The sequence below is a fragment of the Nomascus leucogenys genome, chromosome 8, assembly GCF_006542625.1.
Source record: "Nomascus leucogenys isolate Asia chromosome 8, Asia_NLE_v1, whole genome shotgun sequence".
In the NCBI taxonomy this organism is placed as follows: Eukaryota; Metazoa; Chordata; class Mammalia; order Primates; family Hylobatidae; genus Nomascus; species Nomascus leucogenys.
In genome coordinates, this window is record NC_044388.1 from 68,444,821 (window position 1) to 68,460,512 (window position 15,692).

General features: G+C 44.9%; 1 pseudogene; it reads right to left on the reverse strand.

The window, feature by feature from the left end:
• Positions 1–10,764: 10,764 nt before the first annotated feature.
• Positions 10,765–11,233, reverse strand: LOC115836274 (annotated as a pseudogene).
• Between the last annotated feature and the right edge of the window lie 4,459 nt (positions 11,234–15,692).

Sequence of the window (15,692 nt, forward strand, 5' to 3'; positions counted from 1 at the left end):
ATATCAGCCTGGTGAGAGTATGAGTAGAAGACCCAGCCTGGGCTTCTGACCTTCAGAAAGTGTGGTTAAGTGTGTAGTCCTCTGTTATACAGCAATAAAAACTAATCCACCTCGCCTACCTCATGGAAGGCAGCAGTAGTTTCTTTGTTTTGCTTTTGAGATGGAGTTTCACTCGTTGCCCAGGCTGGAGTGCAATGGCATGATCTTGGCTCACCACAATCTCTGCCTCCCACGTTCAAGCGATTCTCCTGCCTCAGCCTCCTAAGTAACTGGAATTACAGGCATGCACTACCACGCCCAGCTAATTTTATATTTTCAGTAGAGATGGGGTTTCTCCACGTTAGTCAGGCTGGTCTCAAACTCCTGACCTCAGGTGATCCACCTACCTCGGCCTCCTAAAGTGCTGGTGAGAGGTGACAGCATGCTGGCAGCCCTCGCTCGCTCTTGGCACCCACTCTGGCCACACTTGAGGAGTCCTTCAGCCCGCTGCTGCACTGTGGGGGCCCCTTTCTGGGCTGGCCGAGGCAGGAGCCGGGTCCCTCAGCTTGCGGGGAGGTGTGGAGGGAGAGGCGCCAGCGGCAACCGGGGCTGCACTCCGCGCTTGCGGACCAGTGCGAGTTCCGCGTGGGCGTGGGCTCGGCGGGCCCGCACTGGGAGTGGCCTGGACAGTAAGGGGCTTAGCAGCCGGGCCAGCAGCTGCGGAGGGTGTGCCGGGTCCCCCAACAGTGCTGGCCCACTGGCGCTGCGCTCGATTTCTCGCCAGGCCTTAGCTGCCTCCCTGCCAGGCAAGACTGGGGACTTGCAGCCCGCCATGCCTGAGCCTCCGCGCACCACCGCTGTGGGCTCTTGCGTGGCCCGAGCCTCCCCGACGAGTGCCACCCCCTGTTCTACAGCGCCCGGTCCCATCGACCGCCCAGGGGCTGAGGAGTGCCGGCGCCATGTCGCGGGAGACTGGCAGGCAGCTCCACCCGCTGCCCGGTGCTGGATCCACTGGTTGAAGCCAGCTGGACTCCTGAGTCGGGGGGGACTTGGAGAACCTTTATGTCTAGCTAGTGGATTGTAAATACACCAATCAACACTCTGTATCTAGCTCAAAGTTTGTAAATGCACCAACCAGCACTCTGTGTCTAGCTCAGGGTTTATAAATACACCAATCCACACTCTGTATCTGGCTAATCTACTGGGGACATGGAGAACTTTTGTGTCTAGCTCAGGGATTGTAAATGCACCAATCAGCACCCTGTCAAAACGGACCAATTAGCTCTCTGTAAAACAGACCAATCAGCTCTCTGTAAAATGGACCAATCAGCAGGATGTGGGTGGGGCTAGATAAGAGAATAAAAGCAGGCTGCCCAAGCAAGCAGGGGCAAGCTGTTCCGGTCTGGTTGCAGACCTTGGATGCTTTTTTTTTTTTTTCTTTTTGCGGTAAGTGTTGCTGCTGTTCACTGTTTGGGTCAACATTGTCTTTATGAGCTGTAACGCTCACCACAAAGGTCTGCAGCTTGCTCCTGCACCACTGTAGGCCACGAACTCACTGGAAGAAAAAAAACCTGCACATCAGAAAGAACAAACTCGGGACAGGACACACTGCCTTCAAGAACTATAACACTCACTGTAAAGGTCTGAGCCTTTATTCCTGAAGTCAGTGAGACCAAGAACCCAATTCTGGACACAGTGGGATTACGGGCATCAGCTACAGTGCCTGGCCGGCAGTAGTTGGTTTAACCTGAACCTCAGGCTTCTTCGATGTGCTCTGTGATGCAGAACAGATCAACATACACGTTAGATTCATAAACCCACACAAGGCCTTAGAGAGCATGTCTTCCAACCTTCGGAGAGGTTTAAGTGACTTGCTCAAGGACATGCTACCAATTAATGGCAACTACGGTGGTGATTCTTAATCATTCCCATATCTGAAAGTAAAGTCAATGGGTTAAGGATCCAGAGCGCTCAAAAACGAGAGGAATCTTAGACACCATCTTGTGGAAGCCTCTCTGGGACAAGAGGAAACCAAGGCATGGAAGATTAGGGAGTTTGCAGTGTATACTTCCCGATTCCTGGAGTCAAAGCAGCCAGTGCAGCCCTGCAACGGATAACCATGCGCATGCCTTGCCCTACTAAACAGAAATCAGTCGGCATGCAGCAAAAACCATTGCCTGCCCACTGATCCCTACAACAAAACTCAGCAGCAAGATGCATCCAAGATACAAGAGCTCCCCTGATAACCAAGTTATTCGCAGCTCACAGGAGACAGTTCTTATGTGGCCACTAATGGCCCGGGCTTTCTCCTTTGCAGGAAGCCTGGGCTACGTTGAAGGAGAAAGTGGGGAGGGCTGGGGGATAGAAAGAGGGGCAGGTTTGTAAGGCCCCTTTTTTGGAAGCTTAGAAACGAAAGAAAGTGTTGCATCTTTGTTAGTCAAGGACCTTTCGTGGAGGTTGATGTGTGCCAGTCAGATCTCGGGTGTGTGTGTGTGTGTGTGTGTGTGTGTGTGTGTGTAACCGAGTAGCCTGTCAGAGCCTCATTTTCCAGAATGCAAGTCTCCCCCTAACTGATAACACTCTAAATAACAGGTGAGTGACTCCTGGCAGGAAGGAGATTGTCTGACCTCATTGTTTGCCTTTTTCCCCCCTCTTTGTTCTTCACAAATAAAGGTTTTTTAATAAACTGAAAGGTCCTCCGCTCTCGCCTGATGATAAAATGAAAGGAACCAGTGAGGTATGGTACAACGTGGCAGGAAGAAAGGAGAAGCTCATCAGAAAATAACAAAGGTGCAAGTTAAAGATAAGGCAGCTGTCAGAGATTAATCCTGCCCGCCTGATTGTTTTCTTTAATACCAAAGCCTGCAATAGCAAGCGATAAGTTTGCTGAGTAATTTGGTTTTTGGTGAGGAAATAAAATTCAGGTAGGCCCCATAATTGATTTCCCTTTTTTTAGTTTTCTAAACATTAAACAACAACAACACAAAGCCCTGCCTTGGCTACACTTTTTTCTTCCAGCTGCGCTGCCTGTGCTGTGCTCTTGACCACACCCCCCACCCCCACCCTTTCCTGATCCCAGAATTTCCAAAAGGAGGGAGGAGTGAGAAAAGTTCCCTTCTCTCAGCAACATCAGATGCAGGTCACGTGAAATCCTTAAATTCACATCCGTTACAGACTAAACTATGCCCCTCTCCCTCACAGCAAAAAGATGTTGGAGTCCTGACCCCTCATACTTAAGAATGTGACCTTATTTGGACATAGGGTCTTTGCAGAAGCGAGGAGAAAGGCATGGAACAGATTCCCCCTCGGAGTCTTCAAAAGGAACCAACCCTTCCCTTTAAAGAGGTAATAAATAAATTAAAATGAAGTCAATAGAATGGGCCCTAATCCAGTATGACTGGTGTCCTTGTAAGAAGAAGAGATGAGGACAGAAACACACACAGAGAGAAGACCATATGAGGACACAGGGAGAAGATGGCATCTACAAGCCAAATGGAGGGGCCCCAGGAAAAACCAACCCTGCCGACACCTTGATCCTGGACTTCTGGCCTCCAGAACTAGAAGACAATACGTTTCTGTTATTTAAGCCACCCAGTACCAGCCAGTTGGTACCACCTTGTTATGGCAGCCCTCAGAAACTGACACAATATGTATCTTTAATATTTGCATGCAGCAAGAAACCCTCACCTTTAACTTGAATGTCATGTTAATCCAAGGTCTCATTTTCTTCACATCCTAGACCCCGTCAGTTTCTTACAGCATTAAGCATATTATTAAAGAAGTCAGTCGAGGGGCAGTGGAACCTTAAAGCAAATCCCTATCCCCTCCTTCTCTGTGACAGCAGATCAGAGTGCCTTCCGTCCTAAAACATCAGGGCATTTATGGACATGGACGCTAGTCACAATGTCCTTGCCACATCCACAGGCTCAGTCACTGCCCCTTCATTTTCCTGGTGTGTTGGAAGCCCCGAGCAGTCACCTGGCTGATCACAGTGTGTACTGAGACAATGGCTTGGAGGTGGGGTGCTGCGCCAGAAGTCCCAAATGTCAGGCAAAATGCTCGCTCTCCAGTGCCTCATCAGAGCGTTACAAAATCCACGTTAGCTCTTTTAGACCAGAGCTTTGCGCTCTTCAAACTTTAATTGCGCAGGAATGAATCAACGTGGAAACCTCGTTAAAATGTTGATTCTGATTCGGGAAGTCTGAGCCGGGGCTGCAGGGTCTGTGTTTCTAACAGGCACCCGGTGATGCCAACACTGAGCTGGTGCCTGAACTGCACCTAAGGTGCAAGGTTGCAGATCATCACAGGGTAGAGGTGTGGGGGAGGTGTTTTGGGGAAGGGGGTCCCTGTGGTTGCTCAGAGGCAAAGCTTTAAGTGGCCACAAAACTCCACAATTCAGGGGTCTCTGGGTTGGGGAAACCTTTAGCAGGAAAAAAAAACAGAACAGGAGCCATCAGAGAGGATGAGGCTGGGAGGCTCTGAAATGAGAAAGTGCAGCAAGCACATGCGCACCAGGAAATGTGCTAGTAGGCAGCGCCAGCATGAGCAGAGCCTTATTTATTGTGACAAAATGAACAGCCCCCAGGTTGCTCATCCAGCAGCTAATTTCTCATCTTATCTATTATGTGAATGAGATGGGAAAACAGTTTCCTGTTTCTCACAGATATCACTGACATGAAAGATACTCAGCGAATTCCCTGGAAAGCCATGCAGTCACATCCATCCGCCGGCTTGCTGGTTTCAAGGGGAGGAATTGATGCAGCCAGGGCGGCTCCCAGATGGAGAAGCGAGTAAAGAGGCTTCTTTGCAGATGCCCTCATGTTAATATCACCTTGGAGAATGACTGAGGAGCTGACAGGTCTTTTTCTGCTGTAATATTCCATGGCAGATATTCCTTGAGGTCCAAGTGATTGTCCTGGGCGTGGCTTTGAGGCTTTCCTTGGTCTATTTCCAAGCTGGCTGTGTGACGGGGTGAAGGATCCCCAGCTGGAAAGGAGGCCCAGCCAGCAGCCACCACCTCCTCCTCCAACCTGTCCTCCCAACCACACAATGAGCTCTAACAGCCTCACACCCCCACCTTCCCAAAGCAGCAACATTCACGAATCTTCCCCAGGAGAAGGATGGTGCCCTGTTCTGGTATAACCCAGAGTGCCTGAGAGAAATTATTAGCATTTGTTTCAACTCTCTCTTACTGACAATGAGGAAACTGAGGTCCAGCGTGGTGGGCAGATTTGCCCATGGTCACCTAGCAGGTAAACAGTTGAGCCTTTTGGAGCCATGCATTGATCAAGGTCTGGTGAAAAGGCAAGTCTTAGATAGGAATCAGTGTTGGGTGTAGGAATCTAAAGAGGATGGATATCCAGAAAAATCCTCCTGACTCTGGGGGTTCATGTTTTGCCCTGGAAGTGTAACACATCTCACAACAGTTTCTGATGGAGAGACACAGAAGTGGAGAGTCCACAAGAGGGGTTCCCAACTTGGGCCACTTATTAACATCATTGGGGGGTGAGGGGGAGTAAAAATGCTGATGCCTGGGCCACATTGCAAAAACCGAATTTGAATCTCTCAGGCCTCACAGCCCCTGTGAGTTTGTTAGAAATGCAGACTCTCATTCCCCACCTGGCCTGCTTAATCAGAACCCGGGTGATTTCTGTGCTTGCTGAAGTTTGAGAAGCACTGCTCGAGCTACACAATGGAACCACCTGATGCCTGGGCCCCACCCCAGGTGAAACACATTGGAATCTGCAGACAGTGTGGCCTGCCATGGGTGGTTTTTAGAAAGGCAAGGACCATGGAGAAGAGAGCAGGGCACAAGATACGAGCTTAAAGGCCTCAGAGACAAACTGACCTGAAATCACATTTTGCGGAGTCCCCAGGCACATTCAGGAAAAGAAGTGTGGATGAAGACATGGAGGCTGGGGAGGCCTGGTGCCTCAGCCTCTGTCTATTCCCCGGCGATATGGCCTGGAACAGACCACGGCTGACTCCAGAGATGAAGATCTGAAGTCTGATGATTCTGTGTCCACCTTGAAACATAGCAAGAGCAGAAAAATGACTTTCAAGTCCCAGTGTACTATGCTGGGTAAGTAGGAGTAGAGCTATGGTTGGAATGCTTGTGTCCCTCCAAAATACAGGTGGAAATGTAATCCCCATTGCAGTCGTATTAAGAGGTGGGACCTTTGGGAGGCACCTAGGTCACAAGGACTCCTCACTCATGAATGGAATTAAGGCTCTCATAAAAGAGGCTTTATACAGGGCCCTTTTTGCCCTTCTGCCATGTGAAGATGTTACAAAAAACACTATCTTAGAAGAGAGCCAACCCTCACCAGACACAGAGACCACCAGCATCATGATCTTGGACTTCTCAGCCTCCAGAACAGTGAGAAATTAACATATCAATTATAAATTACCCAGTCTGAGATATTTTGTTACAGCAGCATAAATGAACTAAGACAAGAAGGTTATGAGGTAGGCAGTACATAAGAGATGCTAGAATTAGAACTAGGTTCTAATAGTTATGTCATAGCTGTGTGACCTTGGGCAAATTCTTCAACCTCTAAGCTTCAGTTTGCTTATCTGTTAAATGAAGAAAATAATCGCTAATTATGAAGTCATTGTGACCTGTCAGGAACTAAACGTTTAAAGCTCTTGACAAAATTTCTGGTACCTACACTCAAAAATAGTAATAATAATTAATGGCAATTCAATTTCAACCCCATGGTCATTCTGAGTAAGATTTTAAGTTAGTAGAAGGCAGATGAAATGTGAACAATAACCTCTTTGTAGAATGAAAACCTAATGTCATGGTTTATAAATAACTCTCCCGGCTATGGAATACTGTTATCTCTGTCCCCTCCAGGCAAGCCTTGTTTAATCCACCACAGTGGTTTCCTACAAATGTGTGTGTGTGTGTGTGTGTGTATATATATATAAAGAACAATGCAAATATATATATAAAGAACAATGATAAAGAACATAATAACATGGGGAGGCATGCAAATCAAAAAGGCGTTAACTGATAGGGAAAAGGGAGCAAGGAACTAGGTTGAAATTATGCGGAAGGGCCTCTAGATAAATACGACAGTGAAAAGACAACTAATTGAAGAATGAGAGAGTTTTCTTAACCAGTGCTAGCTGAGTAAAAATATAATTATCTTTGATTCATGAAGATTGCTACAATATGACTCATTTACCAAAACAGTTACTAGCAGAATTACACTTGTTACTGTGAGAAGACCACGTGGGAGCGAGGGCTGTAGTAAATACCAAATGTGTTTGGTATTTCACAATGGCACCTGGAAGGAGAGTTCTGTTTCCTGCTCAGTGGTTCTCTGTGATGCTGCTGCTCTCAGCGGGCCATTTGTGATCAGCAGGAACACAGAGACCTTCCTGTGAGATGGGAAATGCTAATGTAAGTGCTCCTAACCAGGTTCTGGGAGAATCTCAGCTTTCCCAGCCTGAACACACACCATCTAGATCCCAAACTTCTTATTTTCTAATGGTGAAGCCAGGGCTCCAAGGCCACCGTGCCCTTAATTTTTATGCATATTGAGTTGATGTCTCTTTTGCCAAAGACTGCACACACACCGAGAAATTAGAAGACATTCATGACTGTTTATTGGTCGTCTGATGGCTCTAAAAAAGGGCAACTTACCTTTTTCCGATCAAATATTTTCTCTCTAGCTCAACTGTGGTAGGCTTGGGTGTTCATCCCATAGAACAGAGCTGCTTCAAGGTTGAAACCTTCAACAATTATGGGAAGCTGACCGCTGCGATGATGCACTAAAATGGGTGGAAGACAGTGGGGCAGGGCACCCTCAGAGATAGAAGGGACCTCACAGGTGTTCTGGCCCAAACATCCTAAGGCCAGATGTGGCTCTAGGGAGTACGTGTATGTAAGTGATGAGGACAGCCATGTGTTCTATAAAAACAGAATGAGGCCGGGTGCGGTGGCTCACGCCTGTAATCCCAGCACTTTGGGAGGCCGAGGCGGGCGGATCACGAGGTCAGGAGATCGAGACCATCCTGGCTAACACAGTGCAACCCCGTCTCTACTAAAAATACAAAAAATTAGCCAGGCGTGGTGGCGGGTGCCTGTAGTCCCAGCTACTCGGGAGGCTGAGGCAGGAGAATGGCGTGAACCCGGGAGGTGGAGCTTGCAGTGAGAGGAGATGGTGCCACTGCAGTCCAGCCTGGGCGACAGAGAGAGACTCCGTCTCAAAACAACAAAAAACAAAAACCAACCAAACAAACAAAGAAACAGAATGAAAGGCACAGGAAGAGAAAAGAATATGCATTTCTCACACAGCAGAAGAGCTCTGCAGGGAGAAAAGTACAGAAAAAGGCAGCAGCAAACGGTCCTGCAAGCACAAGAGTAATGAAAATAAATACAGCTTACAAGCCTAATGAAGAACATTTCAGAGCAGGTTGAGACCCTAACTGATACAAATGAGGATCATTAGCTTCCCTGGGCTCTCCTGTTCAGTGTAGGACAAGAACCGGGCAAATAGAAGGAGATGACCAGGGCTATAATAGTAAAATTATAACCCCACGCCAGACCTGGGTCTTTTAATAAGAAGAGCCATGTTCATCTCCAGTCTCAAAGCCACTTGAGGGCCTGAAGACCATCATTATAGATGATGCTTAGCTGTTCTCATCCAAGGATAACAAATGTTTTCAGAACCACCCACTTCTCTTCCCCCCAAATACGCATAATACTTCCACAAGGCCTGGAAGCTAAAGAAGATTCCAGATATGATTCTCTCTCAGGCTGAGATCAACCACACTGTTTATGATTGTGAAGTGCCTACTACATGCTAGGCCTTGCAGTAAGTACTTTGCATGCATTATTTCATTTCATCCCATCCACAGGCCTGGGAGGTAGGTATTATCAATACTCCCATTTTAATGATAAGGATACCTGAGGTTCAGAGAGATTGGGTAACTTGCCCAAGGTCAAAAAGTAAGTGACAAGTCAGATTAAAACAGAAAGCCAGCTTTGATAGGTTGTTTTTAGGATCAATTGTTGTGGAGAGGTGGCAAAAATGAAAATGAGCAGGCATGTCACAGCAAACACGAAAGGAAGAATTATTCTACGAAGAGAAAGGACCTGTTCCAGGGCCCAGAGACAGAAAAGAACTTAGGAGGTGTGAGGACCTTCTAAGTGTCTATTGCTGACTAATTATCAGCCCCCACGATGTGACTTAAGATATCAGGGGCCTTGATTCTCCTTCACGTGGCCTCTCCACATGGCTGCTTGTGCTTCCTCCAGCATGGAGGCTGTGTTCCCATGGGGATGTGATGGAAGCTACTAGTCTTTTTAATGGCAAAGCACGGAACTGGCACAGTGGTGCCTCCACCATATTCTTTTGGTGGACTCAGTCACAAGCCCTGCCCTAATTCAGTGGGAGGAATGATAAAGAGTTAAAAAAAAAAACAAAAAAACACTGTGGTGGAATCACAGTTGACTAAGGATGAAGGAGCAAGAAATGGAAGGGTTGTGGGACAAGGTGATGGGAGAGAGATTTTGCAAGGCTTTGTTGGCCATGTGAAGGACTTTGGATTTCATGCTAAGTGCAAAAGAAACCTTTACTCCTTTTTCACCCTTGCTCTTACCTCAACTGTGGTAGAAGACTAATACAACTAAGAACTGGAGGGATTTCATCTTAAGTCCACAGAGCAAATCTGCATGCACATAAGATGCATCTAATTCAGGCATTTAAAGATTGTACGGTATTAGTAAACTATCATCTTCAAATATAAGCTCCCCCAAAATACCATCTGTTGCTGAGGGACACACATAACATGCCAGATTTCCAAGCTTCAGGAACAATACCAACATACCTCCCCAGGTGTCGTGCCAGGTACTGCCACACCATGTTCACACGCGGAATGACGGCTGCTTGATTTCTTGCCTACCCATCGCTCTCACATACTTTATACTCCTGAACTCAAAAAAGCCGACAGCCCTTCAGTTTGTTAATTATCAGCTAGTCTGTCTGTATATAAACACTGCTTCGAGGTCGGGGAATTTTGCTGTGCCCATGCAACTGGGTCCAACATGACTCCCCAGTGTTTTGGTGTCTTCATGGTTAGAGAACTGGGTTTCTTGGTGCCAGTTAGAGTCATTCGGTGAGGAAGAAGTGAAGAGGAATAGCTTCCCTCTATTGCTAAAGCCAGAACTTCTCTGTACAACAAAGAATGTAAATGTTATAATACACTGGAGAGTGGGATGATGCTACTCAACACATTAAATACCTTCTGTGGTGAGGTATCAAGACTCCAAATTCTTGAGTTGCTAAGAATAGAGAGAGGAATTATCCATAAATAAGTTTTTTTTCAATAGAATGCAGTAAGTATAGTGATACAGGCATTCATGGGGTACAATGAGATCCCAGAATTGTGGGCTCTAGCTGGGTTTTTGGGAGTGGTGAAGCAGGATAGGTTTCATAGAGGAGGTAATTTGGGACCAGAATTTAGGAGGAGTGGTAGTTAATAAAAGTATTTCAGGCAGACAGGAAATTGAAGAAAAAAAAAAGGCTCGTTTGTGTGAGGCAGCTAGGTAAGTGTCCGTTTTGAGGAGGAGGGTTGCATAAGAGGGCAACATTATTGGAATATAACTTTTTAAAAAACGAATCCTACCTCAGGTTTATTTGTACAAATAACACAGGAGGACGCCAGCCCCATGCTTGTACAAATAGCACAGGAGGACACCAGCCCCATGCAGATGGCAGCCCAGGGGGGTCACCCCAGTCCTTCTGTCCTCACATTGGCAGACAGAGATCTCTACTCTGAAGTCTTTGTAGGGGCCTGGGCACCTTTGGGAGCCTGAGTTGGAACTGAAGCTGGAGCTGCAGCCTGGGCCTTGGTTTGGTCCTTGGCCTTGGCTTTTGGCCAGCAGAGCCTGAGCCCCTTGGCAATGCAGGCACGAGCACACTTCCCAAACTTGGGGTGGGCAATATAGGCAAGTTAATCGAGCTTGCAGCTGACGCCCTTTGGGATCTTGGGCCTAACCTCTTTGGGCTTTATGAGGGCCTCGATAGCCTTGGCATATGCACTCATGGCCTTGGCACTGTTGGCCTGCATCTTCTTTAGGCCCTTCTTCTTGTGCTTCTTGGCAAAGCTCATGCACCTCAGGAACTTGGGGTCCACCCCCTTAAGAGATTTGTATCTTTGTGATCGGGGTTTCTTGATGCCATTTCTATGCCATTTTCGGGACCGGTTGTGTGTGGTGTGGTTCTTGGACTTGGCCATGTCTGCACCTTAAGCCACAGCTCCTGAAGCATCTACAACCAGAAGTTGAATATAACTTTAACACAAGTTGTGACAAGGGACAGAAAGGAAAAGATAAACAGTGGGCAGATCACAGAGGGCTGTGTATGCTATGTTAAGGAATTTCGTATTTATGCTGTAACTATCAATGATTTTAAAGGAGAATGAATTGATCAGATTTTTGTTTTAGATAAATTATTCTGGTAGAAATATAAAGACAGATAATATTGAGCCAAGATTGAAAGGAGGAGAGACCAGTAGGAGGTATTGACTCAACAGTGCAGGTTTGTTATATAGGTAAACTCATGCCATGGGAATTTGTTGTACAGATTATTTCATCACCCAGGTACTAAGCTTAGTGCCCAATAATTATCTTTTCTGCTTCTCTCCCTCCTCCCACCCTCCACCCTCAGGTAAGCCCCAGTGTCTGTTGTTCCTCTTTTTGTATCCATGTGTTCTCCTCATTTAGCTCCTACTTATAAGTGAGACCACGCAGTATTTGGTTTTCTCTTCCGCATTAGTTTGCTAAGGATAATGGCCTCCAGCTCCAACCATGTCCCTGCAAAGGACATGAACTCTTTCTTTTCTATGGCTGCATAGTATTCCATGGTGTATGTGTACCACATTTTCTTTATCCAGTCTACTGTTGATGGGCATTTAGGTTGATTCCATGTCTTTGCTATTGTGAATAGTGCTGCAGTGAACACACATGTGCATGTGTCTTTATGATAGAATAATTTCCATTCCTTTGGGTATATGCCCAGTAATGGGATTGCTAGGTAAACTGGTAGTTCTGTTTTTAGCTCTTTGAGAAATTACAATACTGCTTTCCACAATGGTAGAACTAATGTCCACTCCCATCAACAGTGTATTACCATCTACTTTTCTCAGCAACCTTGCCAGCATCTGTTATTTTTTGACTTTTTAATAATAGTCATTCTTACTGGAATGAGAGACCTATCTTATTAATAAGATAAGGAAATCTAATAGAAAAAGGGGACAATTTGTGACGCAAGATATAGAATGATATGAGGGGTTGGAATCAAGGGGTGGTCCTTAAAACTTGGAAGAGGAACCTTATCCTCTGAGACTGGTGAAGGAAGAGTTCAGACCTCCCTATGATAGGATGTGAGGAGCAGGAAGGAAGTGCATATCTGGCGGTATCCCATTCCTCCTATTTTCTGAGCCCGGGGTGAAAGTATAAATAGATACTCACATGTCTATATCCAAATATTTAAAATTTATCAATCAAGCAAAAAGTAGTTAAATAAAATATATTAGATATATATGTTCAATAGAAAATGACTATCTTGACAGATATGCCTTCTTTAAAATTGGGGAAGCCAACTTAATTTAGAGTTTTGGACTCCTCGGAGTTCTGTGCTAGAATATAGAGACCTGAGAGAGCCACCCCAGCCCATGACCCAATTCTCTTGTCATCCAACTTCTGGCCCCACAGTATACCACGAGAGACCTACACGGACACATGTGGACACCCAAGCCTGCAAGCCCAGACTCACGCCACATCCCTCTGGAAATAGCCACTCCTTGACCACTCCTTGAGCCTAGAGATGCATCCACAGTGGGTTCAGCCATCCTTGGGGGAAAGATTCTGGAAGAAGTCCGTGAAGGACCTATAAACAGGCTCATGGCAATCTGTGCAAGGAATTCTGAGGTTCTGGGTACTCATAGCGTAATATAGAAAAGGAAATTTGGTTCTGGGTGGACATGTCTCCCTTAGCTTCACACATCCCTTGCCCTGTATGGAGGAGCTCAGGTATGAGGCCAGAATGATGCTCTCTGAAGATCAGGGCACAGGGCAGAAGCTCCTCTTGCCCAGGCCTAGGGGTGGTACAGTCCAGTAGCCTCCATGTTCTTGATGGAATCCCCCCCCCAAAAAATGCTAAAGTTATTAGCCAACACTGAAGTTGGTTGGGGATCCATCCAGAGGAACCAATGCTACCTCTCAGGTTTTGTTCTTTTAACTCCTGGGAAACAGTATCCAAGTAGTTTGCCAGGAGAATTTGTTTTTTGTCTTGAAGTAGAAGCACTCACCGGTCAAGCAAGCATGGATTAGAATCCCTGAGGTACTATAGCTTACAGGCATTTGCTTGGTACATTTTTTTTCCTACTCACTGCCAATTTGAGTGGACTCATAAAGTTTGCTTTGTGCCAGAAGCATGAACTGGAAAGGGAAAAAAAAAGACATCACCACAAAACTCACTTCAAAGCCAGAGAGCTCTTGAAACTGATTTCATCTCAGGAGTCCCTAGCAGTGCTGAAAGCAGGTCACCTTCAGAAAGAGATCTGTCCACCATGAAGGCTGCAGAGCTTTCATGAAGAGCAGGTCTCCTCCCCTGACATAAAGGTAAATCTAGGTGTAAATGGCATCACTGGCCAACAGAAACAGGGGCCCACAGAAAGAGGAATGTCCAGAGAGCAATTTTTAAAATCTTAATATTAATTTTCTTTCCAAGGAAATGAAATATTTCAAAAAGGATAAGGATGACATGAATTAAATAACAGAGCAATGACAAGACACAAGTTATATAATTTTAAAAAATATTTTTATGCATGTGTAAAATGTTCATAATGTTACTTTAGGGGTACTTTAACTTCTCTTCCTGCGTATTATACCTGAACAATGATGGAACGATTTTTTTTAAAAAAATATTAGGATTCTAAAGACCTTTTCTACCATTAATTTTCTATAATGGCTGCTGAAATCTTATTATCGCATTTTATTGCTATGAAAACTAAAATATAGAGCAGTTAAGTGACTATCCAGTGAACGAGTGGCAGAATTGGAAATAGCACCCAATATTTTATCCTACCTATTAAATCATATATCTTGCTAACCTAGAGGTGCCTCTTTTCACACTAATCTACTTTTGATTCACAGCTATCGAAGTCCTGAATGCTGACCTATTAGAAATCTGTAATTAGTCAGCACCTAACTATATATTAGATTGTTAAGTAATGTCATTACAAGAATAAGGGGGATGCAACTGGAAACTTTTCAAAGAAATAAAACTATTCCTAAATCTTTGAAGACAGGTTAATTTATGACATGTCATCCCATGCACCATGTATCAATAAAAAAAAAAGTTCTAGTTTAGAAAAAGAAATGGTAAGGAAAATGTTCACGAAGTATTTAGATAAATTCATGCATAATGCCTTCCTAATATATGGCCTAATATTAATTATCTCTGTTGTTTAAATCCTCCTGCAGTAATTTGCCCTCTCTCTCAGCAATTATTATTGTCTACCTTGTACCTAGATCTATGTATGCAGATTTTACTTTCCCCACTAAATTCTAAAGGTGGTGACTGGATCCCATACATTGTTTGTGTCCTCTGCAGTGGATAACAATGCCTCGGTCATGGTGGTAATAAGTTGTTGCTGAATGAAAACAATGCATATATTGGATTATATCACTAGGCTTTTTAGACTGATGTCCAAGACAACCAGATCTAGTCATTAGGTCTGTACCTAGGACCCCTGTCAAGGACAGAGCTCTGGGTGAGATAAATTGCAGGTCTAAACCAACAGCAATTCTTATGCTGTAAATTCACAAACCAAATGAAGGATTGTGCACTCTAGAAAGGCTGCTATTCAGATTTAAAAAATAAAATAAAACAAAGTAGATACAAATCCCTCTTTTAGTGTTCACTCTGACTGCAGGGAAGGATATACAGGTATTTCTTATCAGGCCAGAAAGACTGCCTAGCTAAGAAATAAACATCTTAAGTTAAAGATTTTTATTTCCACTATATGGGCAACTCTTGCATAGTGAACTTGCACTCAGAGAAAATCTGTTTATTGTGCAGTAAAAAGGAAAGTCCCAAATAATTAGGAAGCATCATGTGTGCTTGAAGAAATGAAGTCAATAACAGTATTCTAATGTGTGTTGTATCTAAACTAAACTACAAAAGTAGCTTTTTACCATTGCATGCAAATGATGGCTGGAAAATAGCCTACTTTACATAATTGCACAGCTGTGGGCAGTCTGGCTTCCAAAATTCAGGATGCATCATGATAACATGTGTAGGACCCAGAAAAGGGTTAATTTTGAAAACAGTCACTTTCATATACTCAGATGGAGACAGAGCACCATTATTGACGTTTAATCGATCAATAGGCATTTCTTCCTATGATAGGAGGTTTACATTACCCTCCATCTGGAGTGAGTGAAGGAATAAGAAGGAAATCTGTCAAACGCAAAATTACTTCTTATTAGCTTTGCCCATGTCATTTCAGTTCAGTTTACTACATGTTAATCTTTTCTATGACTTAAATAAAACAATAGAAAGTGATTGTACTTTAACCCTCTTGTGGATTTCTCAAACACTTTAATCTAAACGCAACAATTTAGACCATGCTCCAGGATGAGCTATCATATCTCTGTCTCATAACATGACCAAGTAATTGGCCAGTTACTT